This window comes from Nycticebus coucang, unplaced genomic scaffold, assembly GCF_027406575.1.
Source record: "Nycticebus coucang isolate mNycCou1 unplaced genomic scaffold, mNycCou1.pri scaffold_69, whole genome shotgun sequence".
Lineage (NCBI taxonomy): Eukaryota > Metazoa > Chordata > Mammalia > Primates > Lorisidae > Nycticebus > Nycticebus coucang.
The window spans coordinates 140,608-151,374 of NW_026515594.1; the positions used below are offsets into that span (position 1 = coordinate 140,608).

The 10,767-nt window shown below is 41.3% G+C and overlaps 1 pseudogene; it reads left to right on the forward strand.

Moving 5' to 3' along the window:
• Nucleotides 1-8,021: 8,021 nt before the first annotated feature.
• On the forward strand, nucleotides 8,022-9,878 carry LOC128579585 (pentatricopeptide repeat domain-containing protein 3, mitochondrial-like; annotated as a pseudogene).
• The last annotated feature ends 889 nt before the right edge of the window (nucleotides 9,879-10,767 follow it).

The following is a 10,767-nucleotide window of genomic DNA, read 5'->3' on the forward strand; positions in this document are numbered from 1 at the left end:
AATATAGGTACTAATTCCTCTTTAAAAGTTTGGTAGAATTCTGACATGAAACCATCTGGCCCCGGGCTTGTCTTTTTAGGGAGGTTTTGTGTGGTTGATACTATTTCCGAACTTGATATGGGCCTGTTCAACATTTCCACTTGATTCTGGCTAAGTCTTGGAATGTGACGTGCTTACAAGTATCGGTCAATCTCCTTCAGATTTTCATGTTTCTGAGAATACAGTTTCTTGCAATATTCATTAGGGATTTTTTTTGATTTCTAAGGAGTCTGTTTCATCTTTGCTGTTTCTGATTGATGAAATTAGAGATTTTACTCTTTTTTTTCCTGATTAGGCTGGCCAAAGGTTTATCTATTTTATTGACCTTTTCGAAAAACCAGCTTTTTGAATTATTTATCTGTTGTATCATCCTTTTGTTTTCAATTTCATTTAATTCTGCTCTAATTTTGGTTATTTCTTTTCTTCTACTGGGTTTGGGTTGCAATGTTCTTCCTTTTCCAGTTACTTGAGATGTCCCATTAAGTTGCCTCTCTTTCTGTTCTCTTGAGGAAGGCTTGCAGTGCTATAAATTTCCATCTTAGAACTGCTTTTGCGGTGTCCCGGAGGTTCTGATAGTTCGTGTCTTCATCGTTGTTTCATTCCAAAAAATTGGCGATTACTTTCATTTTTTTTTTTTTTTTTTTTTTTTTTTTGTAGAGACAGAGTCTCACTTTATGGCCCTCCATAGAGTGCCGTGGCTTCACACAGCTCACAGCAACCTCCAACTTCTGGGCTTAAGCAATTCCCTTTCCTCAGCCTCCCGAGTAGGTGGGACTACAGGCGCCGGCCACAATGCCCAGCTATTTTTTGGTTGCAGTTTGGCCAGGGCCGGGTTTGAACCTGCCACCCTCGTTATATGGGGCCGGCGTCCTAGCGACTGAGCCACAGGCGCTGCCCGGCGATTTCTTTCTTAATCTCATCTCTGATCCAGCTATCATTCAACATAAGGCTATTTAACTTCAATGTTTTTGTATCAGTATGCAGATTCCTGTTGTTACTCAGCTCAAGTTTTATTCCATGGTGGTCCGAGAAGAAGCATTGAATAATTTCTATTCCTTTAAATTACTGAGGTTAGACTTGTGACCTAAGATGTGATTGATTTTGGAGTAAGTTCCATGGGCTGATGAGAAGTATGCGTATTCAGTTTTGTTGGGATGAAATGTTTTGTAGATGTCTGCTAAATCCAAATGTTGGATGGTTAGGTTTAAATCTAAGATTTCTTTGCTCAGCTTCTTTTGGAGGATCAATCCAACACTGCCAAAGAAGTGTTGAAATCTCTGACTATTTTGGAGCTGGAGGAAATAAAGTTGCTCATGTCTGTTAGATTTTCTCTTATAAATTGAGATGCATTCTGGTTGGGTGCATAGATATTAATAATTGATATCTCATCATATTGAGTATTACCCTTAACAAATATGAAGTGACCATTCTTGTCCTTCCTTACTTTTGTTGATTTAAAGCCTATTGTATCTGCAAATAAAATTGCAACACCTGCTTTTTTCTGATTACCATTTGCCTGAAATATGGATGATCATCCTTTCACCCTGAGTCTGTATTTGTCTTTTAGGTTAAGATGTGACTCTTGTATGCAACAAATATCTGGCCTGAGTTTTTGTATCCAGTCAGCTAACCTATGCCTCTTTAGAGGACAGTTTAAGCCGTTCACATTAATGGAGAATATTGATAAGTCTGGTGAAGTTTTGGGTATCGAGTTTTTCAAAAGTCCAGTGGGCACTTTTAATCCTTTTGCCAGTGTGGAAATTGGAGTTTGATCCGAAGTTTCTGAGTGAGTTTACTTTTGTGCTATAGGATTGGGTTAGGCATTATGGAAGATAGGTCTGAGAATATCGTGAAGAGCTGGTTTTGTTATGGCAAATTTCTTCAACATATGACTGTCATTCAAGTATTTAATTTCTCTGTCATAAATGAAACTCAGTTTAGCTGGATAAAAGATTCGGGATTGAAAGTTATTTTGCTTTAGGAGATTAAAAGTCAGTGACCACCTTCTTCTGGCTTAAAAAGTTTCAGCAGAGAGATCTGCAGTCATTCTAATATTCTTCCCTTTCAAGGTAATGGTTTTCTTTCTCCTGGCAGCTTTGAGGATTTTCTCCTTCATATTAACTTTAGTGAAGTTAATTATGATACGCTTGGGGGATGTCTTATTGGAGTTGAGTCATGCTGGGGTTCTGAAGCTCTCTCCCATCTGAATTTCAGAATCTCTTGGTATGTCTGGAAAATTCTCTTTCATAATTTCATGCAGAAGGGCCTCTTTGCCCAGCGAGGCCACTTCATCTGTTTCTGGAACTCCAAATTTCGGATATTCACTTTCTTTGAATTATCCCAGAGCTCTCGGAGAGAATGATCCATTTTTGCTCTCCATTTCTCTTCCTCTTTGAGAGTTTGGGAGCGTATAAAGGCTTTATCTTTAATGTCAGAAATTTTTTTTTCTGCTTGCTCCATTCTGTTGCTGAGGGATTCTACTGTATTTTTCATATCTTTGAGGGCTGCAAATTCTTGCTTCAGTGTGTCTAAGTCTTTGGTGGTTTTGTCTTAAATTCTTGAGACAACTTTTGATTTTCTCCTCGAATTCCCAATTCCACTTTGTTAATCTTGTCTGCAATCCAAATTCTGAATTCGATTTCTGATATCTCAGCCAGTTGTTTATGAATAGGATCTTCAATTACATCTGCCATATCTTTCCTTGGGGGGGGGGTTTGATCTATTCTGGTTATTCATGTTACTAGACTTTTTCTGCTGATTCCGCCCCATGGTTGTTTTACTACTCCCTTTGATTTTTTCCCCCTGGGGCTTTGTTGAGGGCCTGTACAGTGTTGTGGAATGAGAAACTGAGACCCTGTCTGGTGTGGTGGGGCTAACTGGTTCTGTCTTGTTTTCAGTTGGTTTCTGTTCCACCCTAGTGAAACAGATACTCTATATTGAAGTCTCAGCTGTGGAGAAATATCAGCAATTAAGTCACCCCACCCCCCCACCAGCAAACAATTGGAAAAGGAAAGTCAAACCTTCCTACCACGGTGCACCCAGGGCGCCACCTGATTTGTCCTCAGGTGATTGGTTCAGTTCAAAAAGTCCAAATCAGTTCTCTCAGTCTGCACCTGTCTCAGGTGAGAGTTTAAGAGGTCTGTGGGAACTGGATCACAGGGGTCTGGTGACTACTCTGGTGTGGCTTGCTCCAGTGCTGCGTGGACTCAGGAGGAGCCACCCAGCCAATAGATCAGTCTGGGAAGGTTGATGCCTCCTTCTCCACCTTGCACCGCTGTCACACCCAGTCACTGATAGCCCTGCAGTTGGCTGACCCAATTGCCTGTAGTGAATCGGTACTCCAGGAGTTTGTACCTGCCTGAATCACAAGGAAGTCTGCCAGGCCACTGTGTTCTGCTTCTCTCTAGCAGAAGGAGGTGAGGCCTGACAACCTCGGGCGCTTGATGAAGGTTGGGGGCTTTTCACTCAGGTCCAGACTCGCCCCTGATTAATGTTACTGACAGAACAGAATAGAACAACTCTGCGGTTCCCCTGCAGAAGAGAAGCTGAATTGAGTTCCAAATTAGCTTGTCTTTGCTCTTGTATTGTCTATAGGCTGATGATCCCCTGAGGTCCAGGTGCATCTTAGGTTTAGTATAGCAGACCTCTGGGTCAGCCCCACCCTGGGAGTTTCCCCCGTTTGCAAGTTGGAGTTGCCTAAGGCAAATCCTATACTCACAGTCTCTGGTTGCCCAGGGAGACAGGGGGTGTGGCTTCAGAATATTTGGTAGTGAACCATATTGCTAGCAAAAGAGGGCTGCTGCTTTATGGCTCAGGCAACTGCTGCTCCCGTGTAGCTCCCTTCCGGCCAACCATCCTCTCTCTGCTCCTGTACCCCAGAGTCTGCACTGACCAGCTGCAGCCCAGCACTGTCTACACCCCTTGAGCAATCGCCTAAGGGTCTGAACCCCTGGGGGACAGGCCTCTAGACCTTGGAGGGAGAGCAGAGGGGAGCACGCAGAACGCTGGGAGCCTGGGGTTGCAGGCAGAGAACACACACAGCTTTACACAGTTTTATGCCTGGCCGTATTGTCACCAGAAGACAGCTGTCACACTGTGCCTCAGGGAACTGCCACTCTGGTGCAGTACCCTCTCTGCTGACCAGGACTGGTCTCCAGACCTCACTGTGAGTGAAGGGGAGTGCTGGGAGTTCAGAATTCCAGGTAGAGACTATATACAGTTTATACAGTTTTATGCCTGGCAGGAGGACGCCGTGACACCCTAGTAGGGGAGGTAGGTCAAGTTTTTAGAGGGTCTCTCCCGTGGTGTGTAGTGGGAGGACCTTTAAACTCTTCCCCATTGTTTGTGGGGCTCTCTGAGCCGTTCTCATGGGGGAGGGGACTCCCAGCTGCTTGGTGATGGATTTTGTACCTTTTGTTTGTATCCTTGTGGTCGCAGCTCGCCTCAGTGGGGTTGATGTGCGTTCTTCAACCTTCTCTCTTAGTGCAGCTCAAATCCACCAGGTTACTTGCTGAATTTTTGTCCTTAAACTCTCCTACTGGACGGGAGCCTCTGTGGAAAGCTGGCTTCAGTCAGCCATCTTGTCTCCTCCCCCCCTCCAACCCAATTCTTAACCTGGACAGCTTCGATTTCCCACTCAAGCTGCTACTTAGCCATAGGAGGCAAACCAACACTCCCCTAGGCCCTGTGAAGGGAGGTCCAACTCCACCCTTGAAGTTCTTTCAGTCACACCACATCCACACACTCTCACATACCTCTCAACAGACCTGTCAACAATCTAATGCCCAAGGAGTTGATCAGGCTCCTTTTCCACTAAAACTGTAATGGGACCTCCAGATCGATCATACCTTGCCTTACACTTCTCCCTGTGTAAGTACCCGTTCCCGCATGTCAGTTCCTCCTGGTGTTTGACTCCTTGAAGACCTGCCAATGGGGTCCTTTCTCAGCTTAGTTAAGGCGTCTACACAGGGAGGCCAAACTGCCTCCCTGGAGTGCTCAGTGGTTCACGTCACCCAGGCTGATCAGGGGCCCCCACGTGGGTGTCCAAAGGATTGGCAGCAACTACCAGGTGCGTGTTCTCTCCGGGGGATCTTACTTCCCGGTCAGGGAACCAAAAATGTTGCAGGAAGACAAGGCCCAACAGAGAGAAGGAGCACCCAAACACCACATTTATAAGAGGAAGGGCTTTATTCACCAGCTGGGAGCTTACGGCATAGAAGAATTTCAAAAGGCTGTGCTCCCCGACTGCCTTGGTCTTTCTCTTTTTATTGACAGTCAAAAAGTTCCACCCCATGGGTACCCTTCTCATTGGCTAGTTTGAATCAAGCGGGGGATGCTATTCCCACCCCTACAGAACTACAGGATTTCACAGAACTCAGAAATTTCCAAGTTTCAGGAAGTTAAGTTTACAATTTCCAAGAGCTGAGTCACCACGGAGAGGACCCTGCATGTGTATCTTTGTGGTCTCCTTGAGAAGACCTGTTCTTGTAGACCTCACCCTTCTTGGCTATCCTCTCTCATTATTAATCTACCATAATTGTGAGTTGATCTTTCAGGGAACCAGATCAAGGGAAAAGGACAGGTTTTGCTATGACCCCTACAATACAGATTAGTAGAATAGATAAAAAACACAACCCTAATATCCAATGTCTCCAAGAAAACCATTTAACTCATAAAGATTCTCATAAACTCAAGGTTAAAGCATGAGAAAAAAATATCCCATGCTATGGAAATCAAAAGTGAGCAGGAGGCCCGGTGTGATAGCTCACACCTGTAATCTTAACATTCTGGGAGGCCAAAGCGGGTGGACTGCTTGAGCTCAGGGCTTTGAAACCAGCCTGAGCAAAAGTGAGACCCTGTCTATAAAGAAATAAAACAAATGGCCAGGAATTGTGGTGGGTGCTGGTAATCCCAGCTACTCAGGGGGCTGAGTCAGGAGGATTTCTCAAGTGCAAAAGTTTGAGGTTGCTAATGCTATAATGCCATGACACCTACCCAGGGTGATAGAGTGAGACTTTGTCTCAAAAAAAAAAAAAAGTGAGCAGGAGTAGCTACTCTTAGATCAGATAAAACAGATTTGAAATCAATAACTGAATAACTGTAAAAAAAAAAAAAAAAGACAAAGATAGCCATTATATAATGATATAGGGATCAATTCAACAATTAGATCTAACAATCCTAAATATACATGCACCTAACACCAGAGTCCCAGATTCATAAAAGAAATACCACTTGATCTAAGAAAAGAAACAAACAACATATTAATAGTGGGGCACTTCAACACTCCAATGACAAAACTGGACAGCAAAGAAACACTGAATAAGACAGGACTCTAGAACAAGTGTACTTAACAGACATTTACAGAATATTTTACTCCCAAAGTATAGATTTATGTTCTTCTCATAAGAACATGGGACATCATTATCCAAGATAGATCATATGTTAGGCCACTAAACAAGTATCAAAAAATTGATAAAAATCAAAATAATACTATGAATTGTCTCAGACTACAGTGGAATAAAACTAGAAATCAATTCTAAAAGAAATTTTCAAAACCATACAAATACATGCAAATTAAAAGGCATAATACTAAGTTAACTTTGAGATCAACAATGAAATGAAGGTGCAAAATTTAAAAAACATTTTTTTAAATTAAAAGACGAACTAACAAAATCTCTGGGGTAAGTTAAAAGCAGAGCTAAGAGAGAAGTTTATAGCACTAAATACTTCCGATTAAAACACAGAAATATCATAGGCTTGATGTCTGTAGCTCAACGGCTAGAGTGCCAGCCACATACACCAAAGCTGGCAGGTTTGAATCCAGCCAGGCCTGCCAAACAACAATGACAACTGCAACAAAAAAACAGTGGCCATTGTGGTGGTTGCCTGTAGTCCCAACTACTTTGGAGGCTGAGGCAAGATAATCACTTAAACCCAAGTGTTTGAGGTTGCTGTGAGCTGTGATGTCACAGCACTCTACCCAGTGTGAGAGCCTGCGACTCTGTCTCCCCCAAAAATAAATAAATAAAAGACAGAAATATCACAAATTAATAACCTAATGTCACACATTGGGGTTCTAGAAAAATAAAAACAAACTAAACCCCAAGCTGGTAGAAGACAAGAAATAACAAAAAATCAGAGGAGAACTAAATAAAATTGAAACAAAAAAGAACAATATAAAGGATCAAGAAAACAAAAATTTGATTCTTTGAAAAGACAAATAAAACTGATATACCACACAAAAAAAAAAAATAAAAAGAAAAGAAAAGAATTGATAGACCACTGGGTAGATTAACTGAGAAAAGAAGAAAATGATTGAAATAAGGTCAATCAGAAATGTAAAAGGAGACATTATATCATGATATCATAGAAATGCAAAAGATCTTCTGAGACTACTATGAACACCTCTGTGAACACAATCTAAAAATTCTAGAGGAAACGAAAGATGGCGGTGACTGGTTCAGTTTGCTTCAGGATCCACAGCAGGCTTTACCTGTCATTAAAGGGTCAACATGCAGGACTTTGTGAACGAATATAAAGTTTCAGATTTTATTCTGGAAGTACAACCCTCCCAAAAGTTGAAGGAACTGATGTAACAAGGATTGAAGAAGTGGTTATTCCAAGAAAGAAATCTTGGGATAAAGTGGCCGTTCTTTAGGCACTTGCTTCCGCAGTAAACAGGGACACCACAGCTGCACCTTATGCATTTCAAGATGATCCCTACCTTATTCCAGCATCTTCTGTGGAATCTCGTTCATTTTTACTGGCAAAGAAGTCTGGGGAGAATGCAGCAAAGTTTATTATTAATTCACATCCCAAATATTTTCAAAAGGACATAGCTGAACCACATATACCGTGTTTAATGCCTGAGTGCTTTGAACCTCAGATCGAAGAAGTAAGTGAAGCTGCCCTAAAGGAACGAATCAAGCTCAAAAAAGTCAAATCCTCTGTGGACCTGTTTGATCAGCTTTTGCAAGCAGGAACCACTGTCTCTCTTGAAACAACAAATAATCTCTTGGATTTACTGTGTTACTATGGTGACCACGAGCCCTCCACTGATTATCCTTTTCAGCAAACTGAACCGTCAGAGGAATTGGAAGAGGAAAGTAACAAGAAATTTAGGAAGAAGGCTGGTCATCAGATTGGAGCTACATGGAGCGCAAAAAACAATGCTGAGAATCTTTACATTGATGCCAGAGAAAAATTCACATTCCTACTGCACAGTGATCCGAGGGATGGTGAAACATCGAGCTTATGAGCCGGCATTAAACTTGTACACTGAATTATTAAACAACAGACTCCATGCTGATGTATACACATTCAGTGCATTGATTGAAGCAACAATGTTGGGGCTGAATGCGGGTTTTGAGGAAAAATGGAATAAAACACTGGAGCTACTGAAACAAATGGTTGCACAGAAGGTGAAACCAAATCTACAGACTTTTAATACCATTTTGAAATGTCTCCGAAGATTTCATGTACTTGCAAGATTGCCAGCAATACAGACCTTACGAGAAATGAAAGCCATTGGAATAGAACCCTCGCTTGCAACATATCACCATATTATTCAGCTATTTTATCAACATGAAAACATTTCAAAAGGATCATCCCTGATCATCTATGATATAATGAATGAATTAATGGGAAAGAAATTTTCTCCAAAGGATCTGGTTGATGGTATGTTTTTTCAGTCAGCCATGAGAGTTTGCTCATCTCTCAGAGATCTGGAACTTGCTTACCAAGTACATGGCCTTTTAAACACTGGAGATAACCGGAAATTTATGGGACCTGATTATCGCCGTCATTTCTATTATTCCAAGTTCTTCACTTTAATTTGTCTAATGGAACAAATTGATGTCACCTTGAAGTGACATCACCTGATACCTTCAGTTTTCTTTCCCCACTCCCAAACATTGGTAGATCTTCTCCAAGCATTGGATGTGGCCAATCGGCTAGAAGTGATTCCTCGGATTTGGAAAGATAGTAAAGAATGTGGTCATACTTTCCACAATGACCTGAAGGAAGAGATTCTGATTCTTATGGCAAGGGATAAGCATCCACCAGAGCTTCTGGAGGAGTTTGCTGACTGTGCCGCTGACATCAAATCTGCTTATGAAAGCCAAGATGGCAGACAGACTGCTCCAGATTGGCCAGCCATCCCTCTCAACTGTATAGCTGTCCTCTTTTTAAGGGCTGGGAGAACCCATGAAGCATGGAAAATGTTGGGGCTTTTCAGGAAGCATAATAAGATCCCTAGAAATGAGTTGCTGAATGAGTTCATGGACAGTGCAAAAGTGTCCAATAGCCCTGCCCAGGCCATAGAAGTGGTAAAACTGGCGAGTGCTTTCAGCTTACCTATTTGCGAGAGCCTTTTCCAGAGAGTAATGACTGACTTTGCCATCAGCCAGGAACAAAAGGAAGCCCTAGAAAACCTAACTGCATGGACCAGTGACAGTGATAGTGACAGCAGCAGTGACAGCGACAGTGACATCAATGAAGGCAAATGAAAGTGGGATATTCAGTAGTAATGATGACATCACCGTAGCTGCTGGACTCACACTTGAAAACAGATACTAATATTTAACAATGTTTCAAAGAAATAGAGGATGCAGATTTGGTGAATTTTGGTACTGTGAAACACTGGACAGATGCTACGTTATAATTTGCTACTAGCCAAACCACCTATTAACTGTAGCATTCCAGGCTTACCATGTAAGCTGCAGCTCTTGTCGTCAGGATAAGATCTGTATATCTGAAGTGCTGGTAGGCTGACCTCACAGTACCCTCTCCCTGCTACTGGACTAAAGCTTTTGTTGGCGTGATGTGTTGCTAAGATGTTGATCCTTTCTTCTTAAGATACAGTGTCTAATTACATCACAAGTACTGTTGGGTCAGTAGTATCCCAATTTTGGGAATATTTATATGTGAAAAATTATACATCTTATAACTGATTAAACAGGATAATGGCAGTTGAGACTGCACAAGTGATTAATGTAAAAAAAATAAATAAAAAATAAAAATTCTAGAGAAAATAAATTCCTGCAATCACACAACCTCCCAAGCTGAGTTGGAGAAAAATAGAAATTCTAAACATACCAACAAGTAGTGAGAATAAATTAGCAATAAAACATATGCTTCCTCCTCAAAAAGCCAAAAACCAGATCATAGTGATTCTTACCAGACATACAAAGAAGAACTGGTACCTGTCCTACTGAGACTGTTACATAAGATTAGAAAGAGGAAATCCTCTCTAATTCATTTAATGAAGTCAATACCAACCTAATACCAAAGCCAGGAATGAATACAACAACAACAAAAAGATAACTACAGGCCTGATTAACATCTATCCAAAAACAATCAAGAAAACACTAGCAAAACAAACCCAAGATCACATGAAAAGTATAGTTTACCATGACAAGTGAATTTCCTCCCAGGGATACAAAGATGGATTAACATATGCAAATCAAGAAATGTGATTCACTACATAAGCAGAATTTAAAACAAGTATCATATGATTATTTCGATAGATACAGTAAGAACATTCACTAAAATCCAGTGAAGGAGCTAAGGAAATTTCACTCCAAAATTGACTACTTGTATAAAGAATATTTTGAATTAAAGGCCATTCACAATCAGAAAGCATTTGGAAGGGGCTTCTTCTCTATCTACATAAAACCTGACCAATGTGATCAAAATATCAAAGGGGCAAAACTAACTTTCTTTGTTCAC